Here is a 14,388-nt window from a genome sequence, read left to right on the forward strand (position 1 = left end):
CAAAAAAGATGATTCTCACACAATTATCTTCGAGTGTTTCCTCCCAGCAGATGAAGGGAAAGGACAGTTTTGTTCTACCTTCAAAGTACCGGAATCACTGTTGGCTGAACTTGAGGAGGAAAGTCTGCTTGTCGCAAATGGGGTGATCTCACAATGGCCGGAAATGGGAGCCAAACCCTGTTAGGCAGAAAGCAGCTGGTCACGCTCGTGTATTAATCTGCGTGGACTTTAGCTCCTTCTTGACTTCTAGGAAGAAACAGTCTGCCACTCAACAGCAACAAGGATTTGTAAGTGTATCTGTGGTGAGTACTTGTCCTTAGTGCATTTGCTTTTTTCTCTTTAATTTTTTAAGATGTTTATTTATTTTTGAGAGAGAGACAGAATGCGAGTGGGGAAGGGGGAGAGAGAGAGAGGGAGACACAGAATCGGAGTCGGGCACTAGGCTCCGAGCTGTCCGTACAGAGCCTGACGCGGGGCTCGATCTCACGAACCATGAGATCATGGCCTGAGCCGAACTCTGACGCTTAATCAGCGACTGAGCCACCCAGGACCCCTAGTGTTTTCGCTTTTAATGAATACACTTTTAAGTATGCATTTCGCTATTGGCTTCCCTGGACGTATTCATTCCATCCTTAATTTTTTTTTTTGTTAAATGTTTTATGCTATTTCCCAAAGAATGTTAAATCCCAAATATACACAGTGGAGGACTCAGAAGGGGTTCTTCTCGTTGAGGTGTTTTCTTTCATGAATTTTTATGCCCTTTTCCCAATTAATTTTTAACAAGTGTAATTTATCTCTTGTCCCTGATTCTCTATTCATTTTTGGATTCTCCCCGATTGCTAAGAACTTGTAACCGTTTTACAATTTATAAAAGGAACTCGATCAAAGTTGAGCTATGCATGTAAAAAGCTAGAATTAGGATACAAATTTATTTCTGGCCTTTGAGTTTTACGTTATTATATGTATGTGTACATACATTCCTATATAGATACATACATGTTTGTTTGACAAACAAAAAAAAGCATAAAAACATTCTAAACAGTGAATGGTACCAGATAGAAAATTTTTGTTGCTTCTCCAGAGTGAAACACTTTGTTTACATTAAGTCAGCTTTGCTGGTAAGTGTATATGTGTGTGTGTGTGTGTGTGTGTGTGTGTGTGTGTGTGTTCATGTATTCTTACTGATTCATTTCATTGTTTTGACCAAATTATTTCCTTGACAGTTTTATTTTTGCTTAAATCACCTATGATTTTTTCACTTAGCTAGCAAGTGGTAGAGATGGAACTCAACCTTTGCAATCTCTCACTGAAAACCCTCCATGTTTCATGCTACAACATGGATAAGCCTTGAGGACATATGGTAAGTGAAAGAAGCCAGGCACAAAATGTCGAGTACTGTATGATTTCACTTATGCAAAATCCCTAGAAGAGTCAAATTCATGGAGATAGAAAGTGGAAGAGGGGCTTCCAGAGGCTGGGGGTTTGAGAAATGGGGAGTTATTTTTTAATATCTTTAAATTTTTTTTTAATGTTTATTTTTGAGAGAGAGAGAGAGAGAACAGGGGAGGGGCAGAGAGAGAGGGAGACACAGAATCCAAGGCAGGCTCCAGGGTCTGAGCCGTCAGCACAGAGCCCGATGTGGGGCTTGAACTCCTGAGCTGTGAAATCATGACCTGAGCTGAAGTCTGACGCTTAATCGACTGAGCCACTCAGGAGCCCCAAGGAATGGGGAGTTATTTTTTAATGGATGCAGAGTTTTGGTTGAGGAAGATGAAAACGTGCTGGAGATGGATGGTGATGGTGGTTGCACCACAGTGTGACTATGTTTAAAACCACGGAACTGTATGCTCAAAACATGGTTAAAGTGGCGAATTTTATATTATGTATATTTAGTCACAATTTAAAAAATAAGGACATAAATCCATGTGTTTTCCAACTTAGCAAGCCTTTCATTTTATTTATTACAGATAATACATCGTTAATTTTTATTTTAGCGTAGTCAATTTTAAAGATCTCTGACAATACGTCAGTAGTTTAATTCGTGAGAATGGCCCGAAATTGAGATCATTCCTGAACAGAGGTGATTCCTGAAAATGATGATTGCCATTTGATTGGAAACTATATATATTCTTTTTTTAAACTTTTTTTTTTAACATTTATTTATTTTTGAAAGACAGAGACAGAGCGCAAACGGGGGAGGGCCAGAGAGAGAGCGAGACACAGAATCCGAAGCAGGATCCAGGCTCCGAACCGTCAGCACAGAGCCTGACGCGGGGCTCGAACTCACGGACCTCGAGATCGTGACCTGAGCGGAAGTCAGCCGCCCAACCGACTGAGCCACCCAGGCGCCCCGGAAACTACATATATTCTTAAATAAAAGATCCCTTAGTGTTTTCTTACATGTGAATAGGGTTGCACAGTTTACAAAATGCTTTTAGGTATAAATTTATTTCTTTTTTAATTGTCAGGACAAACTTATAAGCATTATCCGCATTTGACAGATTAGAGAATTAAGGTGGAGAGAAAATATCCCGTAGAGATAAGTCACCGACTCCATGCTAATAGCTCCCGTAAGGAAACTTTACCAGTAGAAGCACCACACCCGAATTGCCACCTCTTTAGGGAATGTGACTCTTCACATGAAGGCAGACTAAAGACATTTGCAAGGACAAGGGGTCAGGGAACGGAATGGCAGAAAAGACAGAGGATGGGGATTGTGAGGAGCTGTATACAGGGTCAGTCCATAGCAATTTGGGTATTTGATGCTTCCATTTTTGCAAATCTCCGTATTTCTGCTGTGAGGCACAGCAACACTTGAGAGAGTGTATTACATGTAATATCGGAACCTTAAATTAATAACCAGCAAACTCTGCTTCCTTCCCTTGGTTCCTTAAACCCTTAGTGTTTGTGATTTGCTTCTCATTCTTCACACACACACACACACACACACACACACACCTCGAAAGTAGACAATAAAAGCTAAGAGCCCCCAAACACAACCGACATAAAACAAACCCTCCCTTTCGTGTTCGGATGGAATGTCTCCCATTTCGGTGTGGGTCTGTTGTCTTTGTGTTAGAATGTGAGTGCCCGGTGGGCGGGGACCCTGTCACTCTGGATTAACTCTCCCACGGGCTTAGTGAATCACTGCAAGCCGAGGTGTGCTTATTAAACTTGAATGACTGATAAGACAAGTAATTGCGCCAGAAGAAATGCTAATTTTAAAATGTCTCTAAATTCCTGAACTTCACACGTGGGAAGTCCAGTGACCTGGGGTAGCTCTTGGGAATTAGTAATCCGATACAGAATCTTTCCCCTTTGTGTCACCTGTTACAATTTGGCTTCCCTTTGCTGGGACTGAAAATCATTACCAGCTGACAGCTCTGTGAAGCCTGATGTCTGCAACCAAAGCGACGTGTAGAATGTTGCTGACGCCGGGCAGGTAAGGACCTTGATCCATACGTTTGTCTGGATTGCTTAGATAATCCAGATCACCCTGCGGAGTTCTGGAAGTCCGTTTCGATGGATATTTATTTTAGTAGGTTGCCAACTGAGTCTGAGGACAACAAATCTTGATTTTATCTGAGGCAGGGTCTAGAATTGTTGACTTTGCCTTTTATTAACGTTATAGGAAGAGGAAGTGCCTATTTTGATTAATTGAATAGCCGTGGAGTGGAAAAAGATCTATTTGCGAACACAGCAGACTGACTAGTACTTAGAACGAAAAGAGAGTGGATCCAGAGGAAACCAGGATCTCCCGGATCACACCATTCACACGGCAGCAGATTTTGGAAACCACATTGACTCTTTTGGCTGCACTCAAGTGATATCAACTAAGAGGTATGTAAGTTGCAAAACAAAACAAAATAGAGCTTAAGTGCGTATTGCTGGACTCCCACTAAAACACGGGACAAACGTTTGCTTACATAGAGATGCTATGGTGTCATGGAAAAATGGACGGGCTTGGAATTAGAAAAGCTGGTTCTGCAAGCTAGCTCTACTAGCTGTGTGATTGGTCAGTGTGAGCCCAGTCCTCAGCTAAACAAAGGGAAACCGTTGTATGCCATTTATATTTTAATTAATTAATTCGTTAATTAACTTTAAAGTTTTACTTATTTATTTAGAGAGAGAGAAGGGCAGAGACAGAGAGAGAGAGAGAGAGAGAGAGAGAGAGAGAGAGAGCCCATTCTGCACTGACAGCACAGAGACTGATGTGGTGCTCAGTCTCATGAACCATGAGATCATGACCCGAGCCGATATCAAGAGTTGCTCGCTCAACCACCTGAGCCACCCACATACCCCTTGTATGTGCTTTGAAAAGTGGTTGTCTGCAAAAGTTCCAAATACCGAATGAAGATACACCCCTTCTCCAGGAGTTAGAGCTTAATTTTTCTCCCTTTGGAGATGGACTGTATTTAATGACTTGCTTCCAGTGAAGCATAAGGAAAAGGGAAATTTGTACCCGTATTGTGCAGAAAAGCGGCAAATATGAGCTTAACCAAGTGATCAAGGCCAACATTACCAATGATAAGTAACGTCAATAGTATATACCCAGTGAGATTATGTCAGGAGTTGGGCACTTTGCTCTGGTGTTCTTCCCCACCAAACCATAACCCTAGTCTTGACATTGAGCACAAATTAAGGGTCATTCTATAAACTGCCTAATCCATACTCTTCAAAAGATATTAACCTCTACAGGGAGCCGGGTGAAGGGTCTATGGGGACTCTCTGTGTTATCTCGGTGACTTTTCTGAAAATCCAAATTTATTCCAAAAGAAAAGAAAAAGAAAAAGAAAACAGTGGTCATGATAATTGAGCCGATGTACATGATGGGAATTTGTGGACACACAGGATTCTAAAAATGTAGAGAGTATTATTATTATTAGAATAACTACATTTAATGCTTAGTGATCCACAAAGTATATTAATAGTCAAGTTCTGGGCTGATAACTGATGTTTGGGGTTCTAGACGACCAGCACCCTCAAAGTAATGAGGATTTTTCAGGAAGAATTGAATTACTCTCCATATAATCTACTTGTAGACGGCTCAGATCATGATTTGTGTATCAATAACCAAATAACTGATAGAGTACATAAATATGTTAATTTTACTTATACAAACTTGGATGAAATTGGGCAGCAAATTAGAAATTCAAAATCTCGAAGATGCCTATAAAGATTAAGGTAATTTTCCATTTCCTCCAGAATTGGCAGCACTAAGTAAAGCGAGATCAATATTAATTAAGAAACCCAGGGAGAAGAATAATAAATTACCGAAATTGGTTGGTTAACTGAAGTTGTTATGTCATTCAGAAGTTAGAATTACGGAATTAGACTTAAAAGGAATTTTAGAGATCAGTTGCTCAAATCCTTTTATTTTAAGGGGAAAGGAAGAATATTTAATTTGGAGATGCTGTAAAGCTTTTTCAAGATCTTCCCCTTGGTTGGCAAAGGCACAGAAGGTAGATTTCAATCATTTCCCTCAGAGGCAGGGGCTCTTTTGTGGGGCATGAGCCTCTGGGATCTCTCAACCCCTGCAATTATATGCAAAAACTTACCTGTATGTGCACATTTGAATTTTTCTGAAAGAAGTTCATAACAGCTTTCATCAGAGCCTTGACGGAGCCTTAACCTCCAGAAGGATAAGAGAAGCCACTGCTTTAGAATTCAAAATATTACTCATTACAACTGCCCTTGGAACATTGCTAGAATAATTTTAATGTTTCTACAGCTTGCATTGTATATTTTTAATTTTTAATTTTTAAAAAAAATTTAGTGGTTTTATATATTTTTGAGAGAGAGAGAGAGAGAGAGGGAGAGAGAGAGAGAGAAAGAGAGAAAGTGGGAGAGGGGCATAGAGAGAGAGAGAGGGACAGGGCATCTGAAGCAAGTTTTGTGCTGACAGGGAAGAGCCCGATGCAGAGCTCGAACTTGCGAACCGTGTGATCGTGACCTGAGCCCAAGTTGGACGCTTAACCGACTGAGCCACCCAGGCACCCCAGCTTGCGTCATATTTCAAATACAGAAAGAGTAGCTGGGTCCTGGTTCCCAGAAGTTATCACATTCTTTGGCAAAACCAGATGATACGATTTCATCTGGACATGTTATCCTTTCTTCTGCGAACAAGGTAGGCTTTTGTCAACTAGGTAAAAGGTAAATGATGTATGGAGCACCTCTGATGTGCTGATCTCTAACTATGTTAGTCTAATATCAATACTAATATTCCATTTTACAAACGAGGAAACGAAGACACGGAGTAACTTAGTAGTTGGTAACTTGTCTGAAAGTCACAAAGCTAGTAACTGGTAAAACCATACTTTTTGAAGCCAGATACCAGGGCTTGTACTTATAAACACCACAATGCACGTCTTTGCTTCTGATGTATTAAATAATTCTGTGGCGCATTGGATGAGCAAGCTTATCATTGTGCTTTGTGGAGATTCTTAATTGGCAACAGTAAAGGCAGCAGAATGTGGAGAAAGAGGTATGGGCTCGGTAGGTTAAGATAATACAAACGTGAGGAGTTCGGTTTCCACCTCCTTCTAGCTCACCTTGGACAAGCAACGTGACCACCCTAAGTCTTGGTTGTCTTATCTCTAAAATGGGGATAATAATAGTATGTACCTCATAGGGTTGTCCCGATGATGCAATGAGATAATGCATGCAAAACACTTAACATTGCTCGTGCCAAAGAGTCTATGCTCTTTAAATGTTAGCAATTATTCATATAACCGGGTGTGCTAATTCTTCTTCACTTCATAATATGGTTTTCGTCAACCAGGAAAAGAGGAGCAAAAAGGTTGCCACATATAGTTAAACCTTAACATGGTTTAAATGAATTCCCTAAAATTTCAGTTTATCCCTACACCGACTTTACCAATCTCTAAAAATAGCCAAATGAAATGCCATCCTGGCTGTTTGCAAGTCTGTGGATACTCTAAAATCTACTGAATAGTACAGTTTAACATGGGCGATTTGTACCGTATGTGAAATATATCTCAATAAAGCAGATATATATTTTCAAAGTTACCATGGCTGACACAAGACACAGAGAAAACCCACTAAATCTAACCAAGCATTTAATGAAGGATAGACACTTAATTTTTAGAATCGAATGATGTCAAATGCCCGTAACTGCTCGTTGCCTGATGCTTTGATTCTTCTAGAAGTTGTAGAACTTGTTTTCCGTGTACTAATAGACTTCATTGTACTCATCTGGTGGCCTGAAATACAACAATAAAAATGGCATGCAGCATATGATCAAGGGGTACCTTAAACGAAAGGAGTCTGTGCCTCAATGCGTCCAAGTAGGTAGGAGATATCAATATGTTACAGGTAGATAAATGATTTCTGCGGCACGTTTTATACATAAACATCATGAGTTATGGTACTTCTGTTGATACGCATTCATATTCTAACATGGTATTCAGTGGGACTCGTCTATAAATTGCATGGAAATCCTGATTTATAAAACAGTGCTCCTCAGGGCTTCCCTCCGTTCATTTTTGCTTTTGCTTTTCGGTTACTATAACATTTTGCAGAGGATCAAAGAAGCGTTCACACAGAGTATCAATGCATGTCAGTGGCTTGGATTTGTAGATGTGCAGAATAATGGCATCTTGTTAAAAAAAAAAAAGGTGTGTCCTCGGGAAAGGTGTTGAAAAGACATTGAAATCCACGATGTCGGTCTTTTTATGGATCCAGTTGTATTTTGAACAGACAAAATGCCCTCCAACTTTAGCGTCTTGATGGCTGTTTTGATGCTGAGTGATTCCAGCTTCACAAATCAAAGGAAACGAAGGAAACATTACACGACCTATGCAAATTCTTCCTCACACATTTACTCCTAATATACTTCTTTGAGGTGAGACGTTGTGCCCAAGTTGAAAGTCTAAAAGCTGGAGAGAGCTATCGGCTTTCTGTCTGGGATCTACCGTGCAATCAAATGGGACATTTTTGATCTGGATTAGCTGTCATAGTCTCCTCGCTTGTACAATGTGAGTCAGAAGTGCACATTCACGAGACCACGGAACTTCACATTTTAGTGTAAGACTAACGTCTCATGTCCTAGACCTTCTCGTTCCTTATGAATTAACAGCATTAGACGATGGGACCAAGAAGAGTGTCAGCTATCAATCGTGCTTTATCGAAGTAATATCAGGCGAGATCATCAAAAGTACTTCATGTTTTTTTAAAGTTTATTTATTTTGAGAGACAGCATGAGCAGGGAAGGGGCTGAGAGAGGGAGAGAGTAGGAGAATCCTAAGAGGGCTCTGCACCATCAGAGAAGAGCCCTACCTCAGGCTCGAACTCACGAAAGGTGAGATCATGACCGGAGCCAAAATCAAGAGTCAGACACTTAACTGACTGAGTCACCCAGATGCTCCAAAAGTATTTCATTTTAAAAACTGTCTGTTGGGGCGCCTGGGTGGCTCGGCCAGTTAAGCGTCCAACTTCGGCTCAGGTCATGATCTCACGGTTTGTGGTTTTGAGCCCCGAATCGGGCTCTGCGCTGACAGCTCAGAGCCCAGAGCCTGCTTCGGATTTCGGATTCAGTGTCTCTCTCTCTCTCTCTCTCTCTCTCTCTCTCTGCCCCTCCCCCGCTCGTGCTCTGTCTCACTCTGTTTCTCAAAAACAAATAAACGTTGAAAAAAGTTTAAAAACTGTCTCTGTTACCGAACCATTGACTCTAGGTGAACCTAAACCAAAGGAAGAATTTGCAGTTTGAAATGTTTAGCGTGTCGTTTTCACTTAAAGCAAGCAGCTCTGAAGGCCTTAGCGGTCTGGGGGCTGGGGTGGGGGTGCGGGGGGAAGGGATTGTTCAAAGTCCTCTGTATTCTCTGAACCTAGCTTTTCAGACAGAAAGCTCTGTGTGCAGCACAAGTTTTCAGTGAGTCAGAGTCCAGAGGAAATCAGGCCTTTGGCAGAAAGTCCTGTGCAGGGGGTGGGGGGGGGGGGGGGCCTGTTCCTCAGGGGAAATTGCTACCTCTTTTCCAATTAGTCAGAAGCTTCGTGGAGGAAATCAGGCTTCAGAAGCTGTTTGAATGATGGCAGCAAGAGAATTTAGGACTAAGTGGGGCCTGTGGACGGCGCCAGGTGCTAAGTGCAGCTTGGGAAAAGCTTGCAAGGGGATATGGCGATGTGATCAGATGCTTCGACGGAATAAGAGACGCAGAGAACGCACACCACGTTGGTGAGCGTGTTCTGCGAGTGGCACCACGTGACGCGTGCTGCTTGTCACCCGCACGAGACTCCGCTCTACCCCAAATCCAGTTTTCGGGCGCACCGCCTCCTTCGGGCACAAGTACTAAGCCCATGCTTCCAGTACTGCAATCACGCGCACCGGCTGGCCCTGAAAGCCGCTTCCGCCGTGATTTTGGGGGGATGCCGGAGATCTAGTCCGCAGGTCGAGGTTTTTTTTTTCCCCTTTCATTGAGTCATTGAGTAACTCAATGAAAAATTCACATTTACCGAGAGGCAGTTACTGTGCTAGAGATATGGGACCAGATGGAGCGAGGTCCTGTCCCCTTAACTCTGCGGGACGGGCTGATATCGAAGCTGGCAGTGGGCTCCGGGCACAGAGGTACCCAGCCGCCACCCCCGGGGGGTAGTCAGCAGACCCAGAAGAGACGCCCAGAGAAAGTGGCAGGTAGAAATTCAGCCGCTCCTCCTGGGATGAGTGCCAGTTCGCTACAAAGTACAGACAACAGCAAAGGACCAATGGATATAAAAGGGCTGAGAATTTAAAAAAAATCATGCACGAGGTACATGGCTGTCCCCGTACGAGACGGTGGTGAACCCCAAACATCGCAGTTTTCTGACTGGACAGGTGGCACTCGGGTGACACGATCTATGCATTCGGCGGAGCTGAGCACAGTGGTGGGATATGGAAGGAAGATGAAAAGCATTGTCTTGGATGATGCACTTTTTGATCGCTAGTAAGCTAGAGGGCTAATCGCTATGTCTCAGATACTGTTAAAGTAATAGTTAATGGTTATTATTGTCTTACAGCATTTGAATCTAGCTTAAAAGAGAAGTGTGTGCTTGGAGCTAAATATGAAAGCTCATCACAACCACATGAGATGAAAACAGAAATTTCTATGACTATTGATAGCTGTGGATGACAGAGATGATATTTATTACCGCAGACAGCTAAATCTCTATGTATATCAGAGGGGAGGGGGAGGAAACTTTTGGAAATCAAATGCACTGACAGGAAATGCCTAAGTAAAAAAAAAATACACGTCGGTTCAGAGAGGCGACCTTTATCTTTCACTCTCACGATTAAACATAAGCAGCCTCCTTTGGGCCGGGTTTGTGAGTGTCCCTCTCCAGGGTTAATTTCCACTGGTGTGTATTTGTTAATAAGAATCTATTCATATTTCTCAGGGGTAGAGTTCATTACTTCGGGAACATTACTTACGGAGATTTCCCATAATCCGAAATCTCCATAGCTCTTGTAAAAATCTTTTGCTTTTCTTTAAATGTGGACACCAGTTTAGAAAGATCAGCCACCGATAACTCAGGAAGCTTTAAAGCGTAACAAGTGGAAAAAGATTAATTAGCCTTGACTGAGTTTGATGATAACACAAAACAGGAATACTGCGTATTCAAGGTTATATGGCAGGATAAGAGATTAGAACGTGTTACGTTAGACTTTACTATGATTCATCTGCAGAACTTCTGGAACACCTAAGTATGTCTGACCCTGGGGTCAGGGACCATGTTACTGATTGTCTTTCTAATCCCCCTTAATACTCCCTGATAAAGGAGATCCTCAGCACTCTTGAGGAAATATTTTTAGGGAAATCCACGAAAAGCGTGTGATATGAAGAAGTGTTAATAATTGGAGGATGACTATTGCAGGGTCACATAAGAATAGAAGCATTTGTTTATTTCTATTTTTTTGTGGTAAGAGGTACACGTGTATGTAATGATGCATTCAAACAACATGGCACTCACAGAAACTGCTGGCTGTCCAAAATTCCTTACTTTATAAAAAAAACGTATATTTATTTATTTTGAGAGAGAGAGTGCAAGCAGGGGAAGGGCAGAGAGAGAGGAGACACAGAATCTCAAGCAGGCTCTGCACTGTCAGCACAGAGACCGATGTGGGACTCGAAGTCCTGAGTAAGATCATGACCTGAGCTGAAATCAAGAACTGGATGCTTAACTGATACCCCTGTCACTTAAAAAAAAAAAAAAAAGTTCATTTTTTTTTTGAGAGAGAGAGAGAGTGCGAGTGGAGGGGAGGGGCAGACACTAAATCCAAAGCAGGCTCCAGGCTCCGAGCTGTCAGCACAGAGCCTGTCACGGGGCTTGAACTCACAAACCGTGAGATCGTGACCTGAGCTGAAGTTGGACACTTTAGCCACTCAGGCGCCCCAACTTTTAATTTTTTAAAACAAGCTTACTATCTTTCAAGTCCTGGGGATCTCTTACAAATTCCTTTTTTATTCTTTGATCAAAAATGGTATCAACAGATTACCTTTGATTTCAGCTTGCTGTTAATCTAGCAGATTAAATCTAGCTGTAAATCTAGCAGATTCAGCTCACTGTGAATGACTAATAGGAAATATCCACCAATGGGTATTTGTTCTTGAAAATGTGCATATTTTTAACCAGATCAAGTCTTAACGGGTGGAATGTTTTGAGGTTTTTGTTTTTGTTTTTTATTGTCAGGGAGGTTGCTTAAGGTGCTGCCCATGCTATTTGTTGTCTTATGCTCTTACCTCTAAACCTATTTATTTCCTTTCTTTAAAAAGTCTGTCAGGGAATAAAAGTCATATAGTAAACCCTGTTTAGCAATAAGAATTGCGTATACAACTTTATTCCCCTTTGTCAACAATATAATAATGTAATTTTTTAAAAGAGAAAAATATCATTGTCTCGTGATTTAACCTTGACTCATTTTAATCACGTGACTTTTCTTCCATTCTTTGTTTATAGCCAGAGACGCATTTTGACATGGCTGCAGTCTTAACATAGGTTGAGCTGTGTTGGAGAATTCAGTGAGGTGATGCCTGTAAGATGCAGCCACAGTATTTTTTTAATCTTTTTTAATGTTTTTATTTATTTTTGAAGGAGAGAGAGAGCATGAGCTGGGGAAGAGCAGGGAGAGAGGGAGGCACAGAATTCGAAGCAGGCTCCAGGCTCCGAGCTATCAGCACAGAGGCCGATTTGGGGCTCGAACTAACCAACTGTGAGATCATTACCTGAGCTGAAGTCAGACGCTTAACCGACTGAGCCACCCAGGCACCCCTAAATTCTTTGCCTGCATTTTAAGATTTCATCCTCACAAAGGCCCAGTGAAGCTGACGGAATCATTGCTCTCATTTTCCGTTGAGGGAACTGGTGCAGTGAGGTTAAGTGACCTGGCCAAGGTTACTCAACTGGTAGGATATGAAATCAGGCAGATCAGATCATCCTAAGGCTTGTTATTGTTATTAAAATGCCATGTGGTGATTTTTCACAACAGTGTGGGCACCGGGCATAATCATTAAGTGTTTTAAAGTTATTAGGTGAAAAGGTAGCTGTCTGCATCTTATAATCGCATCTGGCAATTGTTACTAACGAAGTTAACTTTTTTCCTTTTTTGTTTATGAGTCCTGCTCTCTTACTTGTATAAACCGTAGGTTTACAAACGTTGTAAGCAACAAATAGCATCTCTGGACAGATTGTCGTGGGTTTACGCAAAGTCAGGACGGTATGCCATTGTTTCCGCTTCGTGGCTTGATTCTACGGCACAAAATGAAAAGATTCTACCTAAAAGAATTCCAGTCATATGGTCTGACATGTTCACAGTGGTTTAAATAGCCGTGCACTTAGCACGGAGAGAGAGAGAGAGAGAGAGAGAGAGAGAGAGAGAGAGAGAGAGAGACAAAATATGCGATTTAATTACAATTGCCGCGATGAATTCCGAGTTGATCTTGCTTCTCCCACATGAGTTGACCACAATTTTAAGCTTGGCATCGTCTGAAAGCTTGAGGAATGTATTTCCAGTAATTGCCAGGCCACTTCATTGTTCCTCTGTATACATAAACACTAGGCTGTGATCAGAGTCGTCATGCTTGAGCTGTGATCTGAAATTCACTTTTGCTATAAGGATTGACTAATCTGGTTCCTACTGACAGCAGTTTCCATTTACTGTATTAGCTCTCTCACTTCAGTGCCACGCAGCTCCAGTTAGGGAGAGGAAAGCAAAAACTGTTAAAAGTAGTAGACGTGTTAGTCATCACATATCAAATTGCTCAAACATCCGATGTCGTTGCGATCAGTGTCCCCCCCCCCCCTTCCCCCCTCAACCCGGCAAGTTAAAAAAAAAAAAAGTTCAACAGTCTCCACTTGTTGGAGACACAATGCTGCTCTGGGCTGAACAGGTTAAATGAGGGGGCTGCAAATTAATGATTCAATGGGAAATAGCGCATGCTGCAGAACTCTTGCAACAGCTTCCCCTTTTCTCCCCCGTGCTTCATCACTCTTGCATGGCTTGGCCTTTCTACCCTTCACCCCTGCCCTGTCATTATCTGCAGATGTTATCTGCCCAGCATATGTTGTAACCTATGAGATTCTGGGACTTGTTCCCACCCTGCTGCACTCCCCCTCCCTCACCCCTCTGTGCTGGGGCCCTGGTCCTTCCAAAGGGAGCCCTTGAGACCAGGAGAGACAGACCGACAGGCAAAAGGGAAGGAAAAAGAGGTAGATCTCTTACGTTAGTGTGAGCTACAGACTGTGCTTCATTGCCACCCCTATTTGATGAGAGCTGTTGCGACACAGTTGAAAAAGTAAAGAGTTATCTTATGAGTCTTAAGGAATTTGATTCCAGGCAATGGACTGAAAGACACTTTTTTCCCCCCTATGTCAAGTGCACTCGTGTTTTATAAAATGAGACATCTCTGAGAAGAGAATAATGTGGCATTCTAGTGAGAGTACTAATTGAAAAGCCGTTTCATTTGCCTTCGTGCTTGTATTTATTGCTTCGTTGAATTAATTTTGATTATTTTACATTTTCCTAAATATAGACAAAATAAACCAAGAGAGAATGTAAAAAAGTAAAATTAGGTATCAAGATATACTTTTTAAAAATCCATATAAAATGGCCTGTCCATGCCTGACCTGATCTTCCCCGTTCGAGCTCAATTTTGTCTGTAGGAGGAAAATCTTTGCTACATCTCAGATGGTTCCACCATCACATATCAGCAATGATGGGTTTTATAAACCATTGGCCATGTCTCACCTTCTTCCCACGTCCACTGTATCATGTTTATGGGGCATTTGGGACTGAGGCAACTTCAGACTCCAGAAGCAATCCACTAGGGTCGCTCTAGAGAAAATCTAAATTGGATTAATCTAAAATACCATTTTAGACTTTTCTGTTCCGTCCAGGCA

The 14,388-nt window shown here is 41.9% G+C and overlaps 1 protein-coding gene across 2 annotated transcripts in view; it reads left to right on the forward strand.

Annotated features, from left to right (window-relative positions):
- The first annotated feature begins 3,220 nt into the window (after nucleotides 1–3,220).
- The window catches only part of LOC112853414 (orofacial cleft 1 candidate gene 1 protein), a 200,033-nt gene continuing 188,865 nt past the window's right edge, over nucleotides 3,221–14,388 (forward strand). For both annotated transcript variants that reach the window (XM_086706313.1, XM_086706314.1), the window contains exons 1-2: nucleotides 3,221–3,442; nucleotides 3,632–3,840. The gene's annotated coding sequence lies outside the window, so the exon portion shown is untranslated. The remainder of the gene's footprint in view (nucleotides 3,443–3,631; nucleotides 3,841–14,388) is intronic.

Source organism: Puma concolor, chromosome B2 (genome assembly GCF_028749965.1).
Source record: "Puma concolor isolate L17-30 chromosome B2, mPumCon1.1.hap2, whole genome shotgun sequence".
In the NCBI taxonomy this organism is placed as follows: domain Eukaryota; kingdom Metazoa; phylum Chordata; class Mammalia; order Carnivora; family Felidae; genus Puma; species Puma concolor.